The sequence below is a fragment of the Salvelinus sp. IW2-2015 genome, linkage group LG30 (genome assembly GCF_002910315.2).
Source record: "Salvelinus sp. IW2-2015 linkage group LG30, ASM291031v2, whole genome shotgun sequence".
Taxonomy (NCBI): Eukaryota; Metazoa; Chordata; class Actinopteri; order Salmoniformes; family Salmonidae; genus Salvelinus; species Salvelinus sp. IW2-2015.
In genome coordinates, this window is record NC_036869.1 from 25,783,813 (window position 1) to 25,800,950 (window position 17,138).

Here is a 17,138-nt window from a genome sequence, read left to right on the forward strand (position 1 = left end):
CACTATGCTCAATAGCAAGCTTATAGCTCCCTTGAATGCTTTCTCTGAGCTTCTTGACATACTCTGAGTGAGACACTTTGCTGCATCCTTCAGAGTTCAACCCAAAAGTGAGATCAATTGCAGGCATGGTTGTCTCCCAAACATAAATTGATATGGAGAGTCGTGTCATTTCGTGTCATTTCTTGTGCAATTATATGCATTATTGAGTATTGAGTAGCTTGGATGAAAGGTGCAGAGGTGCCCAGAGTAAACAGCCTGCTCCTCAGTCATAGTTGCTAATATATGCATAKTATTATTATTATTGGATAGAAAACACTCTGAAGTTTCTAAAACTGTTTGAATTATGTCTRTGAGTATAACAGAACTCATATGTCAGGCAAAAACCTGAGAAAAAATCWGTGGAAATTATTAGGCTGGTCGATTTTCAACCAAGATCCCATTGAAATCACAGTAAGATATGAATGAGTTTTCACTTCCTACGGCTTCCACTAGATGTCAACAGTCTGTATAACTTTGTCTGATGCCTCTACTGTGAAGGGGGGCCGAATGAGGGAGGAATTAGTCAAGTCTGCCATGACCTGACCATGCTTTCACCATGCGCGTTCACATAAGAGGGAGCTCTGTTCCATCGCTCATCTGAAGTCAATGTAATTTTCAGGTTGGAACGTTATTCAAGATTTATGTTAACAACATTCTAAAGATTGATTCAATACATCGTTTGACATGTTTCTATTAACTGTTACTGAACTTTTGGACGTTTCGTCAGCTTTTAGGGAACGTGTTTCGTGGCTTTGGAATTGTTTACCAAATGCGCTAACAAAAGTAGCTAATTGGACATAAATAACAGACATTATCGAACAAATCAAGCATTTATTGTGGACCTGGGATTCCTGGGAGTGCATTCTGATGAAGATCATCAAAGGTAAGGAAACATTTATCATGTAATTTCTGGTTTCTGTTGACTCCAACATGGCGGCTAATTTGACTATTCTTCTGAGCGCCGTCTGATTATTGCATGGTTTGCTTTTTCCGTAAAGTTTTTTTGAAATCTAAAACAGCGGTTGCATTAAGGAGARGTATATCTATAATTCCATGTGTATAACTTGTATTATCATCTACATTTATGATATGTATTTCTGTTGAAACGATGTGGCTATGCAAAATCACTGGATGTTTTTGGAACTAGTGAATGTAACGCGYCAATGTAAACTCMGATTTTTTTTATATAAATATGAACTTTATCAAACAAAACATACATGTATTGTGTAACATGAAGTCCTATGAGTGGCATCTGATGAAGATCATCAAAGGTTAGTGATTMATTTTATCTCTATTTGTGCTTTTTGTGACTCCTATCTTTGGCTGGWAAAATAGCTGTGCTTATTGTGGTTTGGTGTGACCTAACAATCGTTTGTGGTGCTTTCGCTGAAAAGCGWATTTGAAATCGGACACTTTGTTGGGATTAACAACAAGATTACCTTTAAAATGGTATAAAACACATGTATGTCTGAGGAATTCTAATTATGAGATTTCTGTTTTTTGAATTTGGCGCCCTGCTCTTTCACTGGCTGTTGTCATATCGATCCCGTTACCGGGATTGCAGCCCTAAGAAGTATTAACCAAGGGCTGCAATAAAATCCCTCCACCTCACCTTGTCTTCCTATTCAAGGGTTTCCAACATCTCAAGAAGGGTCCGATTGAATCTCTCCACGGGATTCCTGCATGGATGATATGGAGTTGTCCTTGTCTTTTTGATACCAAGCAGTGAGCACATTTCTTTGATTAGGGTGGACTCAAAGTCATGACCTTGGTCGCTATGCAAACGTTCTGGAAATCCATAATGGATGAAGTGGTTCCACATGGCTTTTGCTACCGTCTTTGCCTTCTGGTCTGTGGTGGAAATTGCTACTGCATATTTGGTAAAGTGGACCATGATRACTTTAGTCCCTCTTCTATCAGGCTCCAATGAAAGGTAGACTATACAGACTAGTTCCAAAGGCAGGCTTGTTTTGATGCTTACCAGAGGAGCATTCCGTTCTGCTCAAATTCTCCTTTGAGTACACCTCTCAAAGGTCCGGATCTTCTCATTTACATCCATGGCCATAGGCGGCTAATAGAACTGTGTGTGAACCAAGTCCATGGTTCGGTCGACACCCATGTGTCCAACAGCATCGTGGAGACCTTCAAGTGCTGCTCTTCTGTAACTGCTTGGTAGAACCAGCTGGTAGGAGGGTTCTCCCATGATGCCATTATTCCTGTAGAGACCTTCATTGTTCAAGACCAGTTGTTCCCTTACACTGAGCATCAGCTGGACAGTGGTTTTCCAGTGTTCAGTATGGTTATATCCCTACTGATGACAGGATCATTCCTTTGCTCTAGGGCCCAGTCTTGTTGTGACATACGGGGCAGGGTACAGGATCCAGGGAGGATATCAGCTTGGCAAAACTCTGCAGGGGTGGCAGGCAATTGACTGACATGGGTAAGTCAGTGTTTTCTGGCTCTGTGTCAGAAGCTTGGGTGAGCAAGTGTCTCTGGCAAACAGCTTTGACAGCTTCTGTAGGAAAATAAGTCTCCTTTCTTTCCTGTATAAACCGAACAATGAACTGCTGAACTTTCCAGGTTTCAACTTCCCAGGTCTGTACGGGATGCTGAAGTCAAAACTGGAAAGAGCAGCACGCCAACGATGTCCCCCTGCATCTACTTTGGCAGACATCAGTGCGTACGTTAATGGGTTGTTGTTGGTCACTATAGTGAATTTTGCCCCATAAAGGTAGTCAAAAACTGTGTCAGTGACAGCCCTCTTAAAGGCTAGAAAATCAAGTTTGTGTGTGGGATATCTCTGTTAATGGCTTGAAAGTCCTTTGTTCGCGTAAGCGATAACTCTCAGTTTACCTTCCTGTTGCTGGTCCAGGGCTGCACCAAGTCCATGCAGGCTTGCATCCATATACAATATGTATGGCTGCTTTGGGTTTGCAAATCCAATGAGTGGGGCAGTAGTGAGCTTGTGGATGAGCACGTTAAATGCTTCCTCACATCTTGAGGTCCACTTGCATTCGAACGGCTGCTTCGGATCCACATCTGGACCACCCTTTGGATTTCCATGTTGAGAGCTTGACAGTGTCTTCGATGAAAAGTAGCCAGCGGTCAAATCATTGATGGGTCTTTCGATTTTGGAGTAGTCCTTTATGAACCTCATATAGTAACCTGCAAATCCAAGGAAGGACTTGAGGTCCTTGATGTTTCTGGGTCTTGGCCAGGTAGTAAGCGAGGCAATTTTAGCAGGGTCTTTCTCCACTCCATTCTCTTAAACCACGTGGCCATTGTATTTGACATATGTTCTAAAGAACTGACATCTCTCCGGAAACAGTTTCAACCCAAATTCCTTCAACCTATTCAGTACCCGTAGCAGACAGTACTCATGTTCCTCCAGGGTGCYAGAGAAAACAATGAGGTCGTCGAGGAAGACTAGAACTTCCCTGAGGTTCACACACTTCTCCATAACTCTCTGGAAGGGGCTGGGTGTATTTGTTTCTCCCTGGGGAATTCTGTTAAATTCCCAGACGCCTGAAGCTGTAGAGATGTTTCTTGTGTATCCAGTTAGAACTACTTACTCCCCAGCTGGAATGGTGACACGCTTTTTGCTCTTTACTCTTTACTCTTCCAACTCTCTTGATTAATTTTGTATCTGCAATACAGGTTTTTCACAAGAGGAGAGTAAGCTCTATCCTCTGTCCTGCAGTAATTGTTCTTCTCATACTCAGCTGCACATTTTCTATACAGGACGTCCAACGTGTTGGTGCCTGTTAGCACAGGAACTGTGACTTCCTCAGACTTTCCTGCAATATCTTCAGGGAAGAGGATGCTGACCTCGATGTAGCCAAGGTAAGGTATGACTTGACCACCAGCACCCTCTACTTCCAGCATGTCATTGAAAGGTAAGATAGGCTGTAATGACAGGTGACTCTGATGAAATTACTTTGACACTGGTTATCTGTGAGCCTGAATCGAGGAGGAAAGTACATTGAGCTCCTTCAATAGTGACAATTGCAATGCATCGGGGCCCAATTACTCCACTGAGAAGGACATCTTCWGGTGACTGAACTCGTGTGTGACTGTCACAGTTCACCCTTCTTTGTATTTGATATGATGTGGGACTCTGTTCTCATGGGCTAAAGGCTTTCCCTGGAGGGAAGTTTAACTGATGGCCATACTTTGCMTTCCACTCATCCTGTCTCGCTTTCAGCTCTTTATATTTCTCATCCGCCAGGGACTTGTTTGGAGGATTTTTACATTGTCTGGCGATGTGGTCGTTCTCGCCACACTTGAAGCAAAACCAAGCCTTTGGTTGAGGCTTTGAAGCTGTCTGCTGGGCTTGGAGTTCTGCCTGGATTTTAGCTGCCGGATTCTCTTGATTTTCAACCCCTTGGAATCTTGTTTCTTTTTCCTCTGGGATTTATTTTTGCTCGGTTGCATMTGTAGTTCATCAACTTGTTTCCACAGGCTCTCTGTCTCTGCAGTGTAGGTATTGAGTACACCTGCATTGGGATAACAGTAAYGGGACACCTCAGACACAGACTGCATGTGTAGGGTAGGTTTAACTTTTGACCTCCCAAAATGACGCTGCATTCTGTTAATCTTGACAGCTCTTCTATCTTCCTCTGTTCGCAGACACAGTAGGAGTTCAGAGAAGTTTGGAGGTGTGTCTGCTTTGAGCTTTAGCTGTAGAGCAAGGATGAGGGAGTGGTCCCAACATCCGCATCGGAACTGCTTCAGCAGCTGTCTGTCCTCGTCGGTTTTCTTTACACCCTTCCTCCGAATGGCTGTGCTAAGAAGTACTTGCAGTCTCTGTAAGAACTTGGAGGCTTCCTCACCTGCGTTTTGAAGAGTACTCTGGAACCTTGCGAAGATCTCACCATTGTCAATAAGTCCATAAGCCGAATTCCGGACTTTGACCTAGTCACGTAGAGATGAGTGTGAACCAAGCTGTTTCACAATGTCAGAGGCAAATGGAAATAGTCTTTCCAATATCTTTTGGACGTCGATAGGAAGGTTGTCTTGGAACATGAGTTTGATGTGAAGACACCATGTCTTGAAGTCTGCTTCACCAGGGGATTTAGGCACCCTACCTGAAAAGGACCGTAGCCACTTGGATCCCTGTCTTGGTGCAGAAGAGCCATCATTCACATGCTCAACGACAATTTGTTGGATTTCAGGTCGGTTCATTGTGTCATCACTCAGGGCTGGTGGAGCTGGCTTCTTTGGTTTCGTCGCGTTGTGTGTTTTAAGGGTCATGGGGGGTGAGGAAGGCTCAACATTAACTGTTTTCGTGTAATGTTTACGTATCAGGGGGTGCAGCTACCATCAGAGTCTACATCATCTTCAGAGTTAGAGCTGTCACTAAAATTGATGCAGGTRGCCCTACATGTAGCAGGGATCTTGCTAGTGGCCTGAGCCATTTGGTAAATGCTATCTACGTGCCACGTAACATTTGGATCTACTACATTAGTGAAATCTTGGGGGAAGTTAGATCCTAGGTTTGAGACAGTATCTTCAGAATTAAACTCTAGAATAACTGTAGCATCACCTTMTTGATCTAGTTCCCTCACTCGCATGCTTTGCACACTCTTGGCATTCTCTCAACCAGCTTCATGGGGTAGTCACTTGGAATGCATTTCAATTAACAGGTGTGCCTTGTTAAAAGTTAATTTGTGGAATTTATTTCCTTCGAAAATGCATTTGAGCCAATCAGTTGTGTTGTGAAAAGGTAGGGGTGGTATACAGAAGATAGACCTATTTGGAAAAAGACCAAGTCCATATTATGTCAAGAACAGCTCAAATAAGCAAAGACAAAATGACAGTCCATCATTACTTCAAGACATGAAGGTCAGTCAATCCAGGAAAATTTCAAGAACTTTGAAAGTCTCTTCAAGGGCAGTCGCAAAAACCATCAAGCTCTATGATGAAACTGGCTCTCATGAGGACCACCACAGGAAAGGAAGACCCAGAGTTACCTCTGCTGCAGAGGATAAGTGCATTAGAGTTAACTCTAGAGTTTAGAGTTAACTCTAACTCTAAAGAGTAAGCTTTCATAGAAAACAAAGGAATTTCTTCCACCTCACAGAACTTGAGGCACAAACAAATTTCATGTTCCAGAGAAAGTATAAAAGATCAGTGAAGAATCCAGCTTCGAACTGGGAGACGGTGTGACCACATTATCATAACGCTGTTTATATAATAGCCTCAGATATGAGGTTTACATCTAATTGTTGTATAAGATGAATGAGTGAGTATGATACTGTTTGTAAAATTGTGTAATATGATGTTGGACTGTTTAATGAAGGAAAATCCAATTCCCTTTTGATTTGAACTAAATCAGWGGACCGCCCCTGAGCCCAGTTAGGGTCAGGCATCCTGGGACAGCCCTTTTCTGCAATTCCGAATAAAACCCAAGTTTGAGAAATTATCACCAGACCGAGCTTACCTCAATTACGAGATGGCTGATGGTTGCAGACCATTGCTGAATCTTTTAACCATACCACGTGGTTAAACTCTTAGACTATCGATACCGACAGAATAACAACAACTCTTTAAAATTAATTACTAGTCTGCAGCTAGAAATTCGGTATCATTGAACGCGAAGAACGACAACTGCCGAAACATCCATTCTACAACAAGACGAATGAATGTCACTCTGAACTATCCACTCTAACCTACGACAGAGAGAGAGAGAGGACGGACACTCTCCAACAGAAACTGACTTTTCAACAGCGATCAAGACGACACACTGAGCGTAAATATATATATTGATTGCAGTTGTTCCCGAATGAGTGAGCGTTCATGTGCAAAGGATTAGCATTTCAATTGCTATAATTATTAACTCTGTAGTGACTTCTCAGTCGACCCCCACTTCCCTTTGGTCTAACAAGCCGCCATGCCGGTTTAGCCCACTAGGGCACATTCTCCTATCATTTCTTGTAACCATTATTTACTTTGTTTGTTTGTTTATGCATTTCTGTGAATTACTTAGTTAGTAATAAATAAATTATTTAAGACAATTGATGTATGGATGACTCATAGTGAAGACTCAGTTCGTGCAGATAACCAACAATTTACGACGTTTGGAATGAGACTAACGTGAGGTAAAATAAATAAATCATTAATCAGAAGACTATTGATCAGATATGAAAATATCTGAAAGGTTATATTGGGAAATTATAACTTTGTAATCTGAATACTTTCCTTGGTGCCCCGACTTCCTAGTTAATTACAGTTACATGATTATTCAGTTTAATCGCGTAATACTAATTACAGGAATCTTTGATAAAAACTAAGTCTTCAGTTTAATGATAGTAAAGACACGACAGGTCTGATGAGTCCAAATTTGAGATTTTTGGTTCYAACCGCTGTGTCTTTGTGAGACGCAGAGTAGGTGAACGGATAATSTCTGCATGTGTGGTTGCCACYGTGAAGCATGGAGAGTAYGTGTGGGGGTGYTTTGCTGGTGACACTGTCTGTGATTTATTTTGAATTCAAGGCACACGTAATCATCATGGCTACCACAGCATTCTGCAGTGATACACCATCCCATCTGGTTTGTGCTTAGTGGGACTATCATATCTTTTTCAACAGGGCAATGGCCCAACACACCTCCAGGCTGTGTAAGGGCTATTTGACCAAGAAGGAGAGCAATGGAGTGCTGCATCAGATGACCTGCCCCCACAATTAGCCGACCTCAACTCAATTGAGATGGTTTGGGATGAGTTGGACCGCAGAGTGAAAGAAAAGAAAAGTCAACAAGTGCTTAGCATATGTGTTAACTCCTTCAAGACTGTTGGAAAAGCATTCCAGATGCTTCGCACATTCTACCTTGTGGCCCAGCGCATTGCTAAGTGCAAAAAAGYCCACACCAGCACATGCTCCCTGCTGCGATTGATATGTGCAGTGAAATCTAGGGAGAGTCAGCCGCCAACAAACTTAAAACCATACCCCTATCCAATGACACCATGAGGAGGAGAATCCAGGACAGGTCTGAGGACATAATGCGCCAGATATCAGAGTGCATCAGTGCAAATGGCCATTACGCACTGCAGCTTGATGAATCCACAGATGTGGCTAACCGTGCAATTCTAATGGTTTTTGTCAGACACGTCTGGGATAAWAACTTTGAGGAGCAATTCCTTTTTAGTAAGGATTTGTCCACCACCACCACTGCAGAGGCTGTCTTTAACACAATGGATATGTACCTGGGCTCCGTGCGACTGGCCTGGGATGGGTGCATCGGTGTGACCACTGATGGGGCAGCTGCCATGACGGGAAAGCACTCCAGGGTAGTAAAGCAGATCCTGGAGAGAGCACCGACTGCGACGTGGAACCACAGCTTCCTACAAAGAGAGGCATTGGCAGCGAAGGACAAGGTTACCTGAGTTCCACGTCACTCTCCAGGATGTGATCAAGTGTGTCAACTATATCAAAAAGAGGGTTTCCAGGCCTTCTGCAGGACTATGGGGTGCGAGCACCAGCAGGTGCTTTATCATGCAGAGATCTGCTGGCTTTCCAGGGGTAAAGTGTTGGGTCGCTTTTATGAGCTTCGAGCTGAGATTTTTTTCAGAAAACCTGATATCAACTYTGCACGTTTTACTCCATAAATTTTTCCTGACACCCAAAAGTACTCGTTACATTTTGAGTGCTTAGCAGCACAAGAAAATAGTCAAATTTACGCACTTATCAAGAGAACATCCCTGGTCATCCCTACTGCCTCTGATCTGGCRGACTCACTCGGACACAATGCTTAGTTTGTAAATTATGTCTGCATGCTGGAGTGTGCCGCTGTCTATTGGTAAATWAAAAAATGTAAAATAATAATTGTGCCATCTGGTTTTCTTAATGAAAGGAATTTGAAATGATTTACACGTACTTTTACTTTTGAATATTAACTATATTTTAACAATTACATTTACTTTTTACTCAAGTATGACAATTGGGTACTTTTTCCACCACTGCCTAATACACGGATTGCATCTAGAGGGATTGCGGCAATTTACACCTCCCTGTCAGGCTGTGAAGGATTCCTAGTATAGCCATGCATCAGTGCAAATGGCCATTACGCACTGCAGCTTGATGAATCCACAGATGTGGCTAACCGTGCAATTCTAATGGTTTATGTCAGACGGGGAAGGGGTCGTCTGACATATACAAGTCTGGCCACTAGCCTCTATACCAGTGATTCTCAACTGGTTTTGCCTGGGTACCCAAATTTGACAATGACAATTGAGTCGCGAAATAATATTATGGACTGTTGACGATTACATTTTGTAATGTTGTATTGCAGCTGCCTTCTTGTGCAGGCTTCACTTGCAAAATAGACTGTCTCAATGGGCTACTGTTATGGTATTAAAGAAAGTCCTTACACAGCCATATTAACTGAGAAAACATTTATACATTCAAGAGAATAAGACATTTAATTAGGCGACCAGTTCAGGAGTAGGGTGTAATAAATTATCAGACTCAGAACATGACATCAAAACCAGTCCAATAATGTTAATGCACACATACCAGTGTTTAAAATAGAAAATAAATAAACAATCATTAGGAATTCTTAGTAATCAATTACCATGTGAAGAGTTTCACAACATTGATTTTTTAAAGGTGCAAGATAGGTAGTGCTAAACGGTAGCATTATTCTGATTGCATGACAGGCAAGAGCAGGATACTCTCGCACTACGCTGCACCAGAACTGTGTCATTGTCATTTCCAGGAAGCGCGTGTTCATTCCTCGATCCAACGACAGCTCCCCCAGCTGATCCTCTTCGTTGCTTGGCAACATGACGCTTCCCTTCTCCACTCGAAAGGGGTCCGGTATCCAGTCATCTTGTCTCCTGTTCTCCTCCAGGAAGTAGTCGCAAAACTTTCCCTGCAGCTTGACAAGATGATATTTAACGTTTTTTTGTCAGTGTGTCGCCGTGTGCTTTGTTGATCAGATTCTGAATCTCGAAATCAGCATTGGGAAACATGTCAATCTTCCCGTTAGAATCATGATTTGGCCAAACGGTAAACTTAATCTTGAAGGCAACSACTTTGTACCTCTCTTCAAATCAATTGTGCCCCCTCCCTTGCAATGACACGATGAGTGATTTCAGAGGATCTTAAATATCCGCCAGGTAGGTAACCTGCGCGAGCCATTCCTCACAATCWAAATGTACGGCCAGTACAGATGGTAGTATAAATCCCCTCGCACAGTACCCACAGCCGGACAATTTTCTCATGGCTTCTGGAAGGAAATGATGTAAGAATGCTCAACCGGGGGTGTCGCTCATTCAGCCGATAGAMACTTTCAACCGTTTCTCCCCAATAAGCAGCGAGTCGGAGTCAGAGGCCGAGCCTTCTCTGAACTCTACTCTTCCCGTTACGGGGTCTGAGACGCCGAAGCCTCCCACCATTAGCTCTGACAAATTGAAAACCCTAGTCATTGGCGACTCCATCACCCGCAGTATTAGACTTAAAACATCATCCAGCGATCATACACTGTTTACCAGGGGGCAGGGCTACCGACGTTAAGGCTAATCTGAAGATGGTGCTGGCTAAAGCTAAAACTGGCGAGTGTAGAGTATAGAGATATTGTTATCCACGTCGGCACCAAAGATGTTAGGATGAAACAGTCTGAGGTCACCAAGCGCAACATAGCTTCAGCGTGTAAATTAGCTAGAAAGATGTGTCGGCATCGAGTAATTGTCTCTGGCCCCCTCCCAGTTAGGGGTAGTGATGAGCTCTACAGCAGAGTCTCACAACTCAATCGCTGATTGAAAACTGTTTTCTGCCTCTCCCAAGAGATAGAATTTGTAGATAATTGGCACTCTTTCTGCCAGCCTGCCAGCTTAGTGGAGTCTGCCACTAGCACAGTCAGTGTAGTCAGCTCAGCTATCCCCATTGAGACTGTGTCTGTGCCTCGACCTAGGTTGGRCAAAACTAAACATGGCGGCGTTCGCCTTAGCAATCTCACTAGGATAAAGACCTCCTCCATTCCTGCCATTATTGAAAGAGATCGTGATACYTCACATCTCAAAATAGGGCTACTTAATGTTAGATCCCTCACTTCAAAGGCAGTTATAGTCAATTAACTAATCACTGATCATAATCTTGATGTGATTGGCCTGACTGAAACATGGCTTAAGCCTGATCAATTTACTGTGTTAAATAAGGCCTCACCTCCTGGTTACACTAGTGACCATATCCCCCGTGCATCCCGCAAAGGAAGAGGTGTTGCTAACATTTACGATAGCACATTTCAATTTACAAAAAACGACGTTTCCATCTTTTGAGCTTCTAGTCATGAAATCTATGCAGCCTACTCAATCACCTTTTATAGCTWCTGTTTACAGGCCTTCTGGGCCATATACAGCRTTCCTCACTGAGTTCCCTGAATTCCTATCGGACCTTGTAGTCATGGCAGATAATATTCAAATTTTTGGTGACTTTAATATTCACATGGAAAAGTCCACAGACCCACTCCAAAAGGCTTTCGGAGCCATCATCGACTCAGTGGGTTTTGTCCAACATGTCTCCGGACCTAGCTCACTGCCACAGTCATACTCTGGACCTAGTTTTGTCCCATGGAATAAATGTTGTGGATCTTAATGTTTTTCCTCATAACCCTGGACTATCGGACCACCATTTTATTATGTTTGCAATCGCAACAAATAATCTGCTCAGACCCCACCCAAGGATCATCAAAAGTTGTGCTATAAATTCTCGGACAACCTTAAGATTCTTAGATGCCCTCCAGATTCCCTCCGCCTACCCAAGGAGTACAAAAATCAGTTAACCACCTAACTGAGGAACTCAATTGAATCTTGCGCAATACCTTAGATGCAGTCGCAACCCTAAAACAAAAAAACATTTGTCATAAGAAACTAGCTCCCTGGGACACAGAAAATACCCAAGCTCTGAAGCAAACTTCCAGAAAATTGGAATGGAAATGGCGCAACACCAAACTGTACTCCCTGACGAAGGCCATGCAGCCGAAACGCGTCGGTTTAAAAAATATATATATATTGAACATGCCATACCAATAAAGGCATATTAATTAATATATGAAGAGTGCCTTGGTCCTCTCTTTTTGATGACCAAACTGGAAGTGTTCCAACTAGCTTGGAAAGACAGTACCGTGCAGTATCGAAGAGCCCTCACTGCTGCTCGATCATACTATTTTTCCAACTTAATTGGGAAAATAAAGAACAACGTCCAACATTTATTTTTGATACTGTCGCAAAGCTAACTAAAAAGCAGCATTCCCCAAGAGAGGATGGCTTTCACTTCAGCAGTGATAAATTCATGAACTTCTTTGAGGAAAAGATCATGATCATTAGAAAGCAAATTACGGACTCCTCTTTAAATCTGAGTATTCCTCCAAAGCTCAGTTGTCCTGAGTCTGCACAACTCTGCCAGGACCAAGGATCAAGGGAGACACTCAGGTTTATTAATACTATATCTCTTGACACATTGATGAAAATAGTTACGGCTTCTAAACCTTCAAGCTGCATACTGGACCCTATTCCAACTAAACTACTGAAAGAGCTGCTTCCTGTGCTTGGCCCTCCTATGTTGAACATAATAAACGGCTCTCCATCCACCGGATGTGTACCAAACTCACTAAAAGWGGCAGCAATAAAGCCTCTCTTGAAAAAGCCAAACCTTGACCCAGAAAATATTTTTTTWAACTATCGGCCTATATCGAATCTCCCATTCCTCTCAAAATTGTTTGAAATAGTTGTTGCGCAGCAACTCATTGCCTTCCTGAAGACAAACAATGTATACGAAATGCTTCAGTCTGGTTTTAGATCCCATCRTAGCACTGAGACTGCACTTGTGAAGGTGGTAAATTACCTTTTAATGGCATCAGACCGAGGCTCTGCATCTGTCCTCGTGCTCCTAGACCTTAGTGCTGCTTTTGATACCATCGATCACCACATTTTTTGGGAGAATTTGGAAACCCAAATTGGTCTACATGGACAAGTTCTGGCCTGATTTAGATCTTATCTGTCAGAAAGATATCAGTTTGTCTCTGTGGATGGTTTGTCCTCTGACAAATCAACTGTAAATTTCGGTGTTCCTCAAGGCTCTGTTTTAGGACACTATTGTTATCACTATATATTTCACCTCTTGGTGATGTCATTCGGAAACATAATGTTAACTTTCACTGCTATGCGGATGACACATATGGTACATTTCGATGAAACATGGTGAAGCCCCAAAATTGCCCTCCCTGAAAGCCTGTGTTTCAGACATAAAGAAGTGGATGGCGGCAAATGTTCTACTTTTAAACTCAGACAAAACAGAGATGCTTGTTTTAGGTYCCAAGAAACAAAGAGATCTTCTGTTGAATCTGAAAATKAATCTTGTTGGTTGTACAGTCATCTCAAATAAAACTGTGAAGGACCTCGGCGTTACTCTGGACCCTGATCTCTCTTTTGACGAACATATCAAGACCGTTTCAAGGACAGCTTTTTTCCATCTACTAACATTGCAAAAATCAGAACATTTCTGTCCGAAAATGATGCAGAAAAATGTATCCATGCTTTTGTCACTTCTAGGTTAGACTAMTGCAATGCACTACTTTCCGGCTACCCGGATAAAGCACTAAATAAACTTCAGTTAGTGCTAAACATGGCTGCTAGAATCTTGACTAGAACCAAAAAATGTGATCATATTACTCCAGTGCTAGCMTCTCTACACTGGCTTCCTGTTAAGGCAAGGGCTGATTTCAAGGTTTTACTGCTGACCTACAAAGCATTACATGGGCTTGCTCCTACCTATCTTTCCGATTTGGTCCTGCCRTACATACCTACACGTACGCTACGGTCACAAGACTCAAGCCTCCTTACTGTCCCTAGAATKTCTAAGCAAACAGCTGGAGGCAGGGCTTTCTCCTATAGAGCTCMATTTTTATGGAATGATCTGCCTATCCATGCGAGAGACGCAGACTCGGTCTCAACCTTAAGTCTTTATTGAAGACTCATCTCTTCAGTAGGTCCTATGATTGAGTGTAGTCTGGCCCAGGAGTGTGAAGGTGAATGGAAAGGCACTGGAGCAACGAATAGCCAGCCAATGTGCAGCCAATGGCAATGTCCGCTTTAGGTATAATGCCAGGAGCCGCTTGTGGATTTGACAGCTCTAACACAGTTCCACCTCAGACACTGCCAAAACAACYGCTATGCTGATGTCGGCTGAAGCAGATCTGATTGAATAGAGCCCCAAGTGAGGCAGAGTATGAATGTGTCTATACATGTGTGTGATACTAACCTGTATCAACTGTCGCGGCCAGTGTAACAGGTGCAGGGGCAAACGAATGCAGCTCTGAGGGCTGTGGTTGAGCTGATAGGGGTGTGAGATCTAAGAGAGGGCCAATTTTCTGAAGTAAAAATAATTATACAGCAAAATAGAGTTAGTGTRAGTTTGTGTATACGTGTGTGTGATAAATACCTGGAGCACATCACATTGCTTCAGGTCTGTAAACCTCTAGAAGTTCCAGCGTGCCACTCCAGGCCTGGAACAGCTTGGTGGAAACACGGTTACCTGTCACCCAGCGAGCCTGGTAGGCAGATCTGACAGATAGGCACAATATTATTTTAATGACAAAGACTTGACTACACACTAACCTAAATTAAGTGTGTGTTTGTATTGTGTGTATCGGGCAACCACGCAGCAGACTTAATTTTCCCAATTTCTCATTGTACTTGCCTTTGCAATCTGTGATGTGTGTGTGTTTTTGTGACTCAGAAGTGTGTCAACCTGACCACATCCTTGTAGTAAGCACATTTACTGATTAGCTTTGGAAAAAATTACTATCAACAGTGTACAGTAAAAAGGATATCAAACATTCAGATCTGGATAGACAAGTAGGCTAAATCATGTGAAGTAATAAAACCTCTAAGGCTTAGTCTACACACAATAAAGGATGCACCTGAGCCCTAGGACCATGCCTCAGGACTACCTGGCCTGACGACTCCTGGCTATCCCTGTCCCCAGTCCACCTGGTCATGCTGCTGATCCAGTCTCTGTGGTTTCTGCCTGCGGCTATGGAACCCTTACCTGCTCAGAGCTCACCGGACGTGATACCTTGTCCCGGACCTGCTGTTTGACCCCATCTCTCTACCGGAACTGCTATCTCAACTGGCATTTACTCCAGAGGTGTTTACTATTGCACCCTCTATAAGCACAGTGCTTTTTATGTGACCCTGCTGGTCATCTATGAACGTTTAAATGTCTTGAAGAACGATCTGGCCTAAATGGCTTGTATTTGTTATGCTGGTGAATGAGGACCCAAAAGCGACGTAATAGAAACAGAGTCTTTATTCCAGTCTAAAACAAACAATAATTCTCACTGGATATTATTAAAGGTAAATCCAAAACAGGAAACTGAAATCCTCTCGTCAGTAGAGAGGAACGACTGGAGACGCGACCACAGACTGCAGGTCGCTTCAGGAAGGCACAGGCCGTAGCTGACAGAGACACTGCTCACACGCAGCATCTGAAGAAGGCAAAAACACGACAGGGCGGAACAAGGACACAGAACAGCAAACATCAAACAAGAATCCGACAAGGACAGAAGCGGAAAACAGAGGGAGAAATAGGGACTCTAATCAGAGGGCAAAATAGGGGACAGGTGTGAAAGAGTAAATGAGGTCGTTAGGAGAATGAGAAACAGCTGGGAGCAGGAACGAACGATAGAGAGAGAGAGCGAGAGAGGGAGATAGAGAGAGAGAGCGAGAGAGGGAAAGAGGGAGGGGGAGAGAGAGGGATAGAAAGAGGGAAAGAACCTAATAAGACCAGCAGAGGGAAGCACAGGGACAAGACATGATGATCAATGACAAAACATGACAGTACCCCCCCACTCACGCGAGCGCCTCCTGGCGCACTTGAGGAGGAACCCTGGCGGCAACGAAGGAAATCATCAATCAACGAACGGTCCAGACACGTCCCGAGATGGAACCCAACTCCTCTCCTCAGGACCGTAACCCTCCAATCCACTAAGTACTGGTGACACGTCCGAGAACGCATGTCCATGATCTTCCGTACCTTGTAAATAGGTGCGCCTCGACAAGGACGGGGGGGGAGGGAAGACGAACGGGGGCGCGAAGAAAAGGCTTGACACAGGAGACATGGAAGACAGGGTGGAACGCGACGAAGGATGTCGCGGAAGAAGCAGTCGCACAGCGACAGGATTGACGACCTGAGAGACACGGAACGGACCAATGAACCGCGGAGTCAACTTGCGAGAAAGCTGTCGTAAGGGGAAGGTTACGAGTGGAAAGCCACACTCTCTGACGCGACAATACTAGGACTCTTAATCCTACGTTTATTGGCGGCTCTCACAGTCTGCGCCCTGTAACGGCAAAGTGCAGACCTGACCCTCCTCCAGGTGCGCTCAAACGTTGGACAAAGCCTGAGCGGAGGGAACGCTGGACTCGGCGAGCTGGGACGAGAACAGAGGAGGCTGGTACCCCAGACTTACTCTGAAACGGAGATAGCGGTAGCAGACGAAGGAAGCGAGTTGTGAGCGATACTCAGCCCAGGGGAGCTGTTCTGCCAAGACGCAGGGTTTCGAACGAAAGGCTGCGTAATATGCGACCAATCGACTGATTGGCCCTTTCTGCTTGACCGTTAGACTGGGGATGAAACCCGGAAGAGAGACTGACGGAAGCACCAATCAAACGACAGAACTCCCTCCAAAACTGTGACGTGAATTGCGGGCCTCTGTCTGAAACGGCGTCTAACGGGAGGCCATGAATTCTGAACACATTCTCAATGATGATTTGTGCCGTCTCCTTAGCGGAAGGAAGCTTAGCGAGGGGAATGAAATGAGCGCGCCTTAGAGAACCTATCGATAACCGTAAGATCACAGTCTTCCCGCAGACGAAGGCAACCGGTAATAAAGTCTAAGGCGATGTGAGACCATGGTCGAGAAGGAATGGGAGCGGTCTGAGAACGACCGGCAGGAGGAGAGTTACCTGACTTAGTCTGGCGCAGTCCGAACAAGCAGCCACGAAACGGCGCGTGTCACGCTCCTGAGTAGGCCACCAAAACCGCTGGCGAATAGAAGCAAGCGTACCCCGAACGCCGGGGTGGCAGCTAACTTGGCAGAG